Below are 13,598 nucleotides of genomic sequence, written 5' to 3'. Positions count from 1 at the left end.
TGTTGTTGAGTCTACTTCATTTTAATTGAAAAAAAAAAATATACAAAAAGATTTTGTTTTTTTTAGGCTACACTTGTAGCCGTGCTACTAATATTTTCTTTGAAGTTTTGCATGCATAGAGCTCGTGATCGATCCATTGTGCCTTTTGACCCGGAAATTGAAAGGACTCTCTCAAGGAGAAGAATAGCTAATCGATTCTCCTTGGGGTATAGTTCTTCAAGTGAAGAAGAGATTGAAGAAGAGCAAGGCATGGGAGAAAATCCGAGAGTGGCCTTGAAGGAGCTAGGAATACCCGGTGCTTATAGGTTTGAGAGCGGCATAGCTCCGCCTACAACACCGGCAAATGATTTCGAGATTCGGCCGGCCATGATCACCTTAATTGAGAGGAGGCAATATAGTGGGGCTAAGAATGAGAGCCCATTGAACCATCTTAAAGAATTTGAAAAATATTGCAACACCATCAAAGTCAACGGAGTTTCTCAAGAGTTCATACGCCTCAAGTTGTTCCCCTTCTCTCTCATAGGAAGATCCTTAGAGTGGCTAGATAAAGAGGTGAAGCCCAATTCCTTGAGAACATGGGATGATGTTACAAAGGCCTTCTTGTCCCGTTTCTACCCTCAAAAGAAGACGGCGGAGGCAAGAGCCTTGATTCAAGGGTTCAAGCAAAGGCCAAATGAAAGCCTTTACGAAGCATGGGAGAGATACAAAGAGTATCAAAGGGAGTGCCCTCACCACGGAATCCCAACATACCAAGTGGTCCAAATCTTCTATAGCGGTTTAAGTCCCCAAGGCAAGTCATGCCTTGATGGGGGGGCCGGGGGTCCTATCATGAACAAGACCGAAGAAGAAGTGGTGGACATCATTGAGGACGTGGTGACGTACTATAGAGATTGGCAAGATGGGGAGAAAGACTCTTCAAGCAAGCAATCTTCATTGTACTCGGTAGACCATCTAAATGCGATCAACAACCTTTCCTCCCAAATGACAAACTTGGGAAAGGAGATGACCGCAATCAAAGCCAAGTTGGAGAGCACTTCTACTTCATCCCAAGCTTCGAATCTTCCCTCCCAATTTAAGGGGAGAGGTACTCCTTCTAACTCTCAACCCCCTCCCTCTTCACATAATATGCCTATGGGTTGTTTGTTTTGTGATGCATGTGGATCGTATGATCATGACTCTAGTAATTGTCCTAATGAATGTGTTGATGAGTTTGATAACAATGAGAGTGAGCATGTGAATTACGTGTCAAATAATAATGCTCAAAGGTTTGATAATCAAAGAGGTCAATGGAATAGGAATTACCAAAACCAAGGCAATTTTGACAACTATAATCAAGGTGGTGGTTATAGAAACCAAGGGAACCAAGGTTCTCGTGGTAGCTATAATAACCAAGGTTATAGTGGCCAAAATCAAAGCCAAAATTATGGTAATCAAAACCAAGGTTATGGAAATCACAACTAAGGTAGTGGTAACCATAATCAAGGTGGTGGCAACCATAATCAAGGTTATGGACAAAATCAAAATAGGGGTACTTGGAACAACCAAGGGAAGGGCAATTTTCAAAATAATGCTCAAAGAGGTCCCCCACCCGGATTTGTTCCAAGGACTCAAGGAGAAAATTCCTATTCCCAACCTTCTTCACCTAGGACCAATTTGGAGGAAATAATTGAGAATCAAACTAAGTTGTTGAACACATACATGGCCGTTAGTGATAAGAAGTTCAATGAAATGATGACCCACAATAAAATGCTTGAAAATCAAATTTCTCAACTTGCTAATGCTTTGAAAGATCATGCTAGCCCTTCTTCTTTACCTTCCCAAGGTCTTGATCCCAAGAAACACGTGAATGCTATTGTTACTAGGAGTGGTAAGGTTCTTGAGGAGAGATTGCCTAGGAAGGGTGAGGATAAGGAGATTCCTAAGAAAGCCTTGGTTGAGAATGAGAGGGATAGGGCATCATTGGATGAGGTTGTGGTTGAGACACCTAGAGAGGTGAGAGTAGAGAAAGAAATTGTGAAACCCAAGCTCCCTTACCCACAAAAATTCATGAGACACAAATTGGATGAGCAATTTGGGAGATTCATTGATATGCTAAAACAACTTCATCTTTCTCTACCTTTTACCGATGTGATCAACCAAATGCCAAATTATGCCAAATTCCTCAAGGACATTTTGAGTGGGAAAAGGACTTGTGAGGTTGTGGAAACTATCAATTTGACCGAAAATTGTAGTGCTATCATCATGAACAAAATGCCACCCAAATTGAAAGACCCCGGGAACTTCTCCATCCCTTGTGCCATTAACAAGATGCAAATTGATAATGCCTTATGTGACTTGGGAGCTAGTGTTAGCATAATGCCATATTCGGTTTATCAAAGGCTTGAACTAGGGGAACTCTTACCTTCTAACATTACCTTGCAATTAGCTGATAGGTCAATCAAGTTTCCAAAAGGTAAGGCAGAAGATGTTCCATTGAGGGTTGGGAAGTTTGTGTTCCCGGTGGATTTTATTGTGCTTGAAATGGATGAAGATGCTACCATTCCAATCATTTTAGGTAGACCCTTTCTTGCTACCTCGGGTGCTATGATTGATGTGAGGAGTGCAAAGATTTCCCTTAAGGTAGGAGATGAGGTCATTGAATTTGATTTGAATGAAAGCATGAAATATCCATCTTCTTCTCTAGAAAATTGCATGATGATTGATTCACTTGATCATGTTGTGTCTTCTATGCATGAGCACTTGCTCACCTCTAACGATGCTCTTGAGAATGTTTTGTTGAACAAGGACAAAGTAGGTACACCATGCCAGGAAGTGGCATTCTATGAAGAATTGCTTAATGGAAGCATGGAGGAAGTGGATGAGCAAATGTGCTTGAAAATCTCAAGCCAAGAAGCTTTGCAAGCGGCCACATCAAAGGAAGGTAATGGTGTGCCTATGGTAGAGCTCAAACCTCTACCATCACACCTTAGGTATGAGTTCTTGGGCCCTCATTCCACTTACCCCGTGATAGTTAGTGCATCCTTGAACGTGAGCCAAGATCAAGCGTTATGTGGTGTTTTGAGAAAGCACCAAGGTGCTTTGGGGTACACAATTGATGATCTTAAAGGTATAAGCCCCGCTTGTGCCAACACCACATAACACTTGAGGAAGGCGCCCTTCCTTCTATCGAATGTCAAAGAAAACTACATCCCCAAATGGGAGAGGTAGTTAAGAAGGAGATCACCAAGCTATTGAATGCGGGAATCATATTCCCCATCTCTAGCTCAAGGTGGGTCTCCCCCGTGCATGCCGTTCCAAAGAAGGGGGGCATGACCGTGGTTGAGAATGAGAAGGGTGAGCTCATTCCAACTAGGACGGTCACGGGTTGGCGGATGTGTATAGACTATAGACGTCTAAACACATCCACCAAGAAGGATCACTTCCCTCTTTCATTTATTGATCAAATGCTTGAAAGACTAACAAGGCACAAGTTCTATTGTTTCCTCGATGGATATTCGGGATTATTCCAAATCCCCATTCACCCCAATGATCAAGAGAAAACTACCTTCACATGTCCTTATGGGACCTTTTCCTATCGAAGAATGCCCTTTGGGTTATGCAATGCACCCGCTACATTCCAAAGGTGCATGATGAGTATTTTTGGGGATATGTTGGAGGAGGAAATGGAGGTCTTCATGGATGACTTTTCTGTGGGGGGTGTCTCATTTGAGGAGTGCCTTGTGAACCTTGAGAAGTATTTGGAAAGATGTGTTAAGGTCAATCTTGTTTTGAATTGGGAGAAATGCCACTTCATGGTGGAGGAAGGTATAATGCTTGGGCACAAGATTTCAAATAGAGGCATTGAGGTGGATAAGGCAAAAATAGAAGTTATTGAGAAACTTCCACCTCCGGTGAATGTCAAGGGTGTGAGATCGTTCCTTGGTCATGCGGGTTTCTATAGAAGATTCATCAAGGATTTTTCACTTATTGCTAAGCCCCTAAATGACCTTCTTCAAAAGGATGTTGAGTTCATTTTTGATGACAAATGCTTGAAGGCATTTGATAAATTGAAGAAGGCCCTTATCTCCACTCCTATTGTTCAAGCCCCAAGGTGGGATCTTCCTTTTGAATTGATGTGTGATGCAAGTGATTGGGCTATTGGAGGTGTTTTGGGACAACGTGTAGACAAGAAGTTTCATGTGATTTACTATATGTCCAAGACACTCAATGGGGTTCAAAAGAACTACACAACAACGGAAAAGGAATTTTTAGCCATTGTGCACTCTTTTGAGAAATTCCGTTGTTACTTGTTGGGTTCCAAGACCATAGTCTTCACGGATCACGCGGCCCTCAAGTATCTCTTTGCCAAGAAAGAGTCCAAGCCTAGGTTGATTCGATGGTGCTTGAATTGCAAACTTTTGAGATTGAGATTAGGGATAAGAAGGGTGCGGAGAATGTTGTGGCGGACCATCTTTCTCGCCTTGAGGGTGATCACATTCATGATGATGGTTCACCAATTGAGGATAGAATGCTTGATGACTTCTTATATGCCATAGAGGTGAAGGAACTCCCATGGTATGCCGACTTGGTGAATTTTCTAGCATGTGGGGAGTTTCCACCCTCTTTCTCAAAGAACCAAAGGAAGAAAATCAAAAGGGAGGCAAGACATTACTTGTGGGATGATCCCATCCTATATAAACGAGGGGTTGATGGCTTACTTAGGCGTTGTGTTCCAAATGAAGAGGTGCCTAGTGTTTTAAGGATGTGCCACTCGGACCCTAGTGGTGGGAATATGGGCGTTTCCAAGAACGCTACCAAGGTTCTTCAATGTGGTTTGTGGTGGCCGCATCTCTTCAAGGACTCATGGGGCTTTGTGAAGTCATGTGACCGATGTCAAAGGGTTGGGAATATCTCCAAGAGGAATGAGATGCCTCAACAACCCATTCTTGAGTTAGAGGTGTTCGATGTTTGGGGGATTGACTTCATGGGACCATTCCCATCTTCATATGGTAATCAATTCATACTTGTGGCTGTGGACTATGTTTCTAAATGGGTTGAGGCCATTGCCTCCCCTACTAATGACCACAAAGTAGTGTTGAAGTTGTTCAACAAAATCTTCTTCCCAAGGTTTGGCGTGCCTAAGGCTGTGATAAGCGATAACGGATCTCATTTTGTTCACAACGCTTTCCAAAAGATGTTGAGGAAACATGGAGTGCATCAACGGTTCGGCCTTCCATATCATCCTCAATCGAGTGGCCAAGTCGAGGTCTCTAATCGTCAAATAAAGCTCATTCTTGAGAAGACGGTTGCAAGGAATAGAAAGGATTGGTCGAACAAGTTAGATGATGCTCTTTGGGCTTATAGAACGGCTTTTAAGACGCCTATTGGTACCACTCCATATTGCCTTGTCTATGGAAAATCGTGCCATCTCCCGGTAGAGCTTGAACATCGTGCCTTATGGGCTATCAAGAAGATAAATTTTGACTTAGCTAGTGCGGGGGAGAAGAGGTGGTTGGATCTTCATGAGCTAGAGGAACTTCGACTTGATGCTTACGATTGTGCTAGCACCTACAAGGCTCGCTCCAAAGAGGTTCATGACAAGTTGATTGAGAAAAAGGAGTTTTGTGTAGGTGACAAAGTCCTCCTCTACAATTCAAGGATGAAGTTGTTTCCCGGAAAGCTCCTGTCAAGATGGAGTGGACCATTCTTGGTGAAAGATGTTTTTGATAATGGTGCCGTGGAGATTTCTCCTTTGAACTCCTCATCTTCATTCAAAGTTAATGGTCATCGGCTCAAGAAGTATTATGATGGAGTGTTTGTTGGACTTGTTCACAAAATGATTCTTTTTAAGCCACCTTGAGATGGTAGTGCACGTCGAGCTAACGACGTTAACCAAAAACGCTTACAGGAGGCAACCCGGATTCTCATATCATTTCTTTTTCCTTTCTTTTCTTTTATTTTTCCTTGATTGGTTTTTGATTTTATTTTTGAATTAGTTTTGTGTTTGTCTTGTAGGTCGCCCAATATCATCACTTGTTGGAAAGAAGGGGGTTTGAAGAAAAGTTTAGAGTGCAGGGGAGAGGGCTCCCCGAGGGCAAGGAGAGACCTCGGGGGTAATTTCACCTCTTGGGCAAAATTGAAATGTCATTTCCAGGGACTTCCCGCAGTTTCCCCGCGGTCTCTCCGCGGGCGCGGGAGGTTCTGGAGAGGGCACCTCATGTTTGGAGAGGGCGCGGGCCTCAATTCGGCCAAATTTGGAACCCCATTCCAGGAAGTCCCCGCGGTTGCCCCGCGGTCTCTCCGCGGGCGCGGGAGATTTGCCGCGGTCGCGGAATTTTTGGGAGAGGGCGCGACCTTAATTCAAGCAAATTTGGAACCCCATTCCAGGGACTTCCCGCGGTTGCCCCGCGGTCTCTCCGCGGGCGCGGGAGGTTTTGGAGAGGGCGCGACCCCCATCAGGTATTAAAATTCTAAAATTCCAGGAAGTCCCCGCGGTTGCCCCGCGGGCGCGGGAGATTCGCCGCGGGCGCGACATTTTCGGGAGAGGGCGCGGCGATCTGGGTTTTAACCCGGGGCACGCCTCTCTTCTCTCTCTCTCCTCTCTTATTTCCTCCTCTTCTCCTTATTTTTCCCCTTTCTCTCTCTACCTCCTCTTAAACCCTAACCCCAAAACATCAATTTCTCACAAATTTCTTCACCTTTTGCCCAAAATTTTCACAATTTCTTCCATATTCCTCCATTTTCAACACTCCTCCTCTTCTTTCTCGTGCTTCTTCGGGAAATTTCGGGTCTTTGAAGTGCTTTGAGTTTAATTTGAGTCTCCAATCTTGGTATACTTCTAACCTTTGTAATATTTTTGTCAATTTCAATTGATTTCTTTACATTGGTTTGTTTACCTTGAATTTGAGCATGATTTTTGTGTTTTATGGTTGATTTATGGGAAAATTGGTATATTTGGGTGATTGTTACTTTTTCTTGTTGATTCATGATTATATTGTTGAATGATTGTTGATATTGTTGTTTGTTGTTGGATCTTGGTTGTTGTGTTGATTGGAACGGGTACCTTGTAGTTTGTGGTGGTTTGGTTGGATTTGTAAGGAGGTTTGTGAGTAATTTTTGGTGGTAGTTGTTTTGTTTGAGGGAGTTTGTTGTGTTCTTGTGAATTGTGTGAATTTTGTTAAAATGGATTTGATAAGAAGAGTCAAAAGTAGCAAGAAGCGCTCAAACCAATCCCCCGGCCAATCTTCTCAAGGCCAATCCTCAAACCCTCAACCCCAACCGCATTCCTCAACTCAAGATGATGCTCCTCCTCCTCCTTTACCCCCTCTCAAATTTCGGAACCCGTCTAAACAAACCCCCATCTATAACAAAATGAAAGACCGGAAGTTTAGACCCTCCCGGCATTACTTTCGTGAGGATATGGCCAAGTTAGGAATTGAAAATGACCTTGACATCCTTCTAGATAACCTAAGCTTGGGTGAGTTTCTAAAATCGGCCCCTAGAACCTATTTGGAGCCTTCCATTGAATTTTTCTCCACATTTGAGTTCAATAAGATGGGGGAAACCGATTTTATTATTTCCTTCCAACTCTTCAATGTCAAACACACCATGAACCTAGCCGAGTTCAATGTAGCCCTTGGTTTCAACCCCAATGGTGATATCTTCGAGCCCCTTATCTCCCTAGTCCAATCTGAGTACAATGAGGTTTCTTGGTGGAGAACCATAGCCAACAAGAGGGAGTTTGATTCGAAAAAGTCTCTTGCTAGTGAGATTATCCATCCGGCCCTTAGGATCCTTCATAGAATTCTTGGGTATTCGGTTTTTAATAAGCAAGATTTGGGGAAGTTGTCTCGAGAGGAGATTATGGCTACCAAGCCGGAGTTAGGGTCAAGGATTAATTTTGGCTATATCTTCATGAATTGTGCAAGGATATAATGCATGGGGTCAAAACGGGGGAAATTCATTGTGGGGGCATGGTGACACGTCTTGTGTCGTATTTTAAGCAAGAGGGGTTCTTGAAGTCTTGCACTCCGGTTGAAAGGAGTGAAGACGTGTGGATTAGTTTGAAGCAAGTTAACACTTTACGTTTCATAACTAGCACTAGGAGAATCGGCACCTACTCTTGGCTAGTGAGAAATACCCACCATTGCCTACTCCCTAACCCGGCCGCCACCTCCATCCTTCGTGAGGCTAGGAACATTTGGATGGTCCCTAGGGACAATGGGAGGATTGAAGATGAGATGGAGGAGGATGATGAGATTGATGGGGGTGATGAGAATGATGAGGAAGAGGAGGAAGGAGGAGGAGAAGAATATGATGAAGAGCAACAACAACCGCCACTACAACAACAACATGAGCATTTTCATGATGATGCTCAAAGAAGAAGAAGAGAAAGAAGACGACAACAACAACAACAACAACAACAACAACAACAAGGTTTCCAAGGAGATGCTTATCTCCGAGAGATGGAGGCCATGAGAGACAACATGGAGCGCATGCAATTGAGCATGCAAGGTATGTACTCGGACCACCAAACTTTGTCTTATCAAATTAGCGCATTGTATGACGCTAGTGTGCATAGGGGGGAGGTCACACCTCCGGTCAACTACCCTTATGTGCTGCCCCAACAAGGGCCGGTACCTTCATGGGGTGGTGACAACCTCCCTACGTACCCGTATTGGCCCGGGGTGGAGGACCCCGATGTGCCAAGGCGCGATTTCCCACCTTATGATTATAGGGTCTTGAGGAGGAGTGATTATCGGGGTGATCCCGCATATTACTATGTTCACCCCCATCACCCCGAGCCCCTTGTTCAGCTCGAGCCCTATGACCAATTAACCCGATCCCAACTTGACCTATTCCAGGGTCACTATGGTTTTCCTCCCGGTTACACCGGAGGTTGGGATACGGGTGATGATGGCGCCGGCCCTAGTGGCCAATAGTCCCCTTATGCATGTTTGTTTCCCTTTTTGTTCTCCCATTTCCCTATTTTGCATGTTTATAGGCATCGCGGTCGATGCCTTCATTTTGTGAGGGGGGAGGGTAAAAAAGGATGTTTTATGTTGGTTTGGGGAGGCACCTGGGGCTCGGTGGGAAGTCTTTGATAAGGCTTTTGGTGGATTTTTGCTAATGGTCTCGTTGCTTGTTGTTGTTTTGTTTCATTTCTTGATGTTTCTGGGAGTTTCTAAAAAAAAATAATAAATTTTTTATGATGATGGTTTCTCTGGGTTTTTGTATATAATTTGTATCTAAGTGTTTATTTTTTGCTTTTGTTTGGAAGTTACTAACAATTTCATTTTGTATATATAACCTTTTTCTTTAACTCACCTTGCTCGTAGCCTATGCTTTGGATTGCGGAACCTTTTGGAGAAGCACGTTCCTACTCCTTGGGTACTTTAATTTAGCACGGATGCTTGGTGAGGCCTTTCTTATTTTACCTCTTTATTTTCACTTCTTCATTTTCTTGGTTGCTTAGATTAAGATTAGATTTAGGAGAAGTTGAACGGTTCGAGGATGTATGATTTTAACACCTAGTGTGTTTGGGGTCTTTGGCGATGTGGCCATTAGACCGCTTGTATGTCGATTGGGATAAACGAGTTATGAATGCATCTTTGCCCTTTTCCTCTTTCCCTTTCTTGTCCTTGTCTAAGTTTTCCATCTTTTTCTTTTCTTTTCTTTTCTTTCCTTTTCTTTTAATCTTGTTTGTGTGCATAACTTTTTGAGGCTTTATTTTCACTCTTTCTCTTTTTGAAAATTGGACTTGTATGCAATGGACTTTTGCTTTTGAATAATAGTCTTCTTAGGTAATAATGGTATGCACGGTTTGAGATTACGTTTGGTTGATTCTAGGATAAAGCATGCTAAGATAGTTGTCTAGAACTAGGGGGGTCATGAAACCGAATTCTACTCGTTTGTGGCATGTTGGTAGTTGCTCCCTATCTTTGATTTGACACCCTTAGTGAGTCTTTGCTACAACCATGTGAGATTTATATTTGTTCAAGCTTTCATCATACTCTTGCGTGAGCGGCATGGATCCTTGATTTTCGCAAACCTAATCTAGAATCTTAGCGTATGATTCCTAAGACCGTGACCGAACTACCTAGGGAGGACAAAGGCAATTTTTCGTGGAGGTATTTTTCTCTTTCTTGGATAGTCCCTTTTTGGTTTGGGATACATTTGCCTTCTTGTTACCCCTTTGAACCCTTTTCCCTCTTTTCAAGCCGCATAATTAGTTATCTTGAGCCTTTTGTTTTGTTCTCCTTCTTTTTTTGGTTTTTGTGAAGCAAGGGTCAATGTTTGGTGATTGTGGTCTATGAAGTTGGGGTTTGGTTCGAATTGGTACACATAACTGAGTTGTTTATATTTGGTAAATAATGGCAAATGCTTATGTAAAAGCCGTCCTTAGTAAAAAAGGCAAGGACTAATGCTTTTAAGGAGTTCAAGGAAATTCAAACAAATTTATAAATGAGAAAATGCAAAAAAAAAAAAAAAAAAAAAAAAAAAAAAAATTCAAGTGTCTTTCTCCTCTCTATGCATTGAGGGCAATGTTTCTTTTAGCTTGGGGGGAAAGCGCTTGCGCTTTTTGTTCTAATGTTTGTAGATTGTTGCTTTGAATAAGCTTGGGGGTGTTAATAAGTTTTTGTTTGGTGATTACTTAAGTTTGGTGTTGAGATTTGGCCGGTCTTTGCTTCACAATTTAGGATAACCACCAAATTTTAAATTTTAGCCTACCTTAACCCTTCTTGCCTTGCGTTACAACCTTGGGGAAGACCTTTGGACCTAGGAGTTGAGTCTTTCATCGGTGGAGGGAATCATAGGTTGTAGACTAAGGAAAGGGGATGCGAAATCAAGATGTCGAGTAGCCCAAAAATTTGATCTTTTTCCGGTTCCTTCGCGGAATCTATGAGATGCTCACTAAGGGGAGACATGAGATTAGTAGAGGGAACGCGGTAAGACCGTTTGGGATGAAAGTGGAATGTGATAACTAGTTCCTATGCTTAGCATGTTTATGTTTCAATAAACCTTAGGTATCTTATAACGTGCATACCATAATTCTCTTTAGAAAGGTTGTTATTCATTTGAATTATAGTCTCTTTGTAAAGTCCATTTCGTAAAGATTTTGTTTCCTTTTTCCTTTTTCTTTTCCTTCTCTGGTTTTCCTCTTGGGGGTTTGGTGGAGAGTTATGGGTAAACTCTTAGGATACCCTTACGAGAGCATCACTCGTCCTCTAGAGCGATCTAGGGGTTTAAATGGCTTGTTGTAGCTAAAAACAACCGTGATTCCTACGACAGTGAGTCTTAGTGTAAATTCTCGCCCCTCTTTTTCTTTTTGCTTCGAATAAGCCCTTCTTATTCCTTTTTAGCCTTTGTTTTGCTCGGGACGAGCAAAAGTCTAGCTTGGGGGAATTTGATGAGTGCCATTTATGGCACTCATAGGGTAATCTTTTAGGGTTATTTCTTTCCCTTTTCATGCTTTCTTCTCTTATTTTTGGTCCTTTTTCCTTAGGTTTCTCTTTCTCCTCTTTTCTTTATAGTTCTCGTGTTTTCCTTTTATTTGGCTCTTTTTCCTTTTATTTCCTTTCTTTGTTTGCTTGTGTAGGTATTTGGAGTATCACCTTTGCAAAGGAATCAAGTTGGGGCCTTAATGATCAAGTAAGGAAGAAGCATTTGGCTAGAGAGGGCTTAGAGAGGCCTAGGAGAGGCCTCGGAGAGGTCTCCAAGGTATTCCCAGCAAGCCGCGGGCGCGGGTCAGTAGAGCCGCGGGCGCGGGCTTAAGAAGAGCAAATTGCAAGATTTTGGCAGGAGCTCCCCGCGGTTGCCCCGCGGGCTCTCCGCGGGCGCGGGAAATCTGGAGAGGGCGCTCCTTCTCAGAGAGACCGCGACCCCCTGATTGAGTTTTGGGAGCAGGGGATTGGCGGCGGGCGCGGCACCTATGGTCGCGGGCGCGGGTCCATCTTGTCGCGGGCACGGGTGCTGCCCAGAAAGCCCGCGGAGGGTTCCGTACCCATTTCTCTGCGGCCGCGGATTCATCGAGAGAGACCGCGGGATTTGCCGGTTTCTTCTTTACCTATAAATAGAATTGTAATTCCTTTTCAAAAGGAACTTTTTGATAATTTTCATTAGCTTAGTTTTTAGAGAGAGAATCTAGAGAGAAGTTAGAGAGAAGTTCTTGGTTTTGGATTTGTAACCCAACATTTGATCAATCAAGTTTGGATTTCTTCATTTTCAATCATCAATATTAGTGAGAATCTCTTCCTTCTTTCATCTTTTACTTACTTGCTATTTGATTTTTGCTTGTTGCTTGTTCTTCTTTTGATTTGAATTTGATATTGTTGATTATTTTGATTTCTCTTAGATTTTGATATAGAAATGAAGATTAAAGCAATTTCTAGTTATTTGTTATTAAATTTCACCATGATTAGTGAGTAGATTAGTTGCTAGGGAAAGGGGGAACCATGTTTGATTAATGAAATTTCTAGTTGATGCTCTTTGATTGATTGATTTGTTGCAATTAAATTGGTTGACATAGTTTTGCATGTGATTGATTAGACTAGGAGTGATCAACCTATAAGATTAATCTAGATTGCATTGCAACTCTTAATGACATGAACAATTGAATTGAAAGTTGCTCTAATTGATTGGGTTTGCTTGTGATCCTTCTTGATTTGCCTTTCATAGTGACACCTAGATTGGCCTATAGGAGATAGCATTTGAACTCTCTTGATTGCTACTATTGTTTGTCCATTGCAATACTTGAATTAATTGATTGAGCTCTAAACTAGCATTATCATTGAACTTGCATGTGGAACCCATATCCCTAGTGTTTAGACCATTGTTTTACTTGATTAGACTTGCTTTAGTTTACCATAGTGCCAACCATAATCTCAACTCCATCTTCGAGGTAGCTTGACTTAGACTCTAGTTTTCATCATTGCATTCCCTAGGGATCGACCCTTAACTTGCCCTATATTCATATAAGGTTGGTTAGGTGTTTACAAATTTAGTTTGACCGAGGGAAGATTAGATAAAGACCTAGTTTTCCCCTCGTCACCGACAACCTACAAGAAAGCGATGGCAAGCACCGACTTTGCTAAATGGAAAGAGGCCATGAAATCTGTAATGGATTCCATGTTTGAAAATCAAGTCTGGGACTTGGTTGACTTACCCGAAGGTTATACACCTATCGGATGTGAGTGGATTTTCAAGATGAAAACAGACAAAGATGGAAATGTATTCATTTACAAAGCTAGATTGGTGGCAAAAGGTTACAGACAAGTTCATGGTATTGATTATGATGAAACCTTTTCACCAGTCGCAATGCTGAAATCCGTTCGGATCCTCCTAGCGATTGCTACATATTACAATTATGAAATATGGCAGGTAGACGTTAAAACCGCCTTTCTTAATGGTATTTTTGAAGAAACTGTGTATATGACACAACCTGAAGGTTTGTCGACTAAAACAATGCTGGGAAGGTTTGTAAGCTTAAGAAGTCCATTTTTGGACTAAAGAAAGCAAGCAGAAGTTGGAATCTGCGATTTGATGAAGCCATCGGTAAGTTTGGTTTTATCAAGAATCCAGATGAATCTTGTATTTACAAGAAGGTCAGTGGGAGTGAC

General features: G+C 42.4%; 1 pseudogene; it reads right to left on the bottom strand.

The window, feature by feature from the left end:
* Positions 1 to 641: 641 nt before the first annotated feature.
* On the bottom strand, positions 642 to 740 carry LOC145637648 (small nucleolar RNA R71; annotated as a pseudogene).
* Between the last annotated feature and the right edge of the window lie 12,858 nt (positions 741 to 13,598).

Source organism: Chenopodium album, chromosome 6, assembly GCF_948465745.1.
Source record: "Chenopodium album chromosome 6, dcCheAlbu1.1, whole genome shotgun sequence".
In the NCBI taxonomy this organism is placed as follows: Eukaryota; Viridiplantae; Streptophyta; class Magnoliopsida; order Caryophyllales; family Amaranthaceae; genus Chenopodium; species Chenopodium album.
Note: the sequence above shows the minus strand (reverse complement) of the source record. Positions and strands in the feature narration are given on the sequence as shown.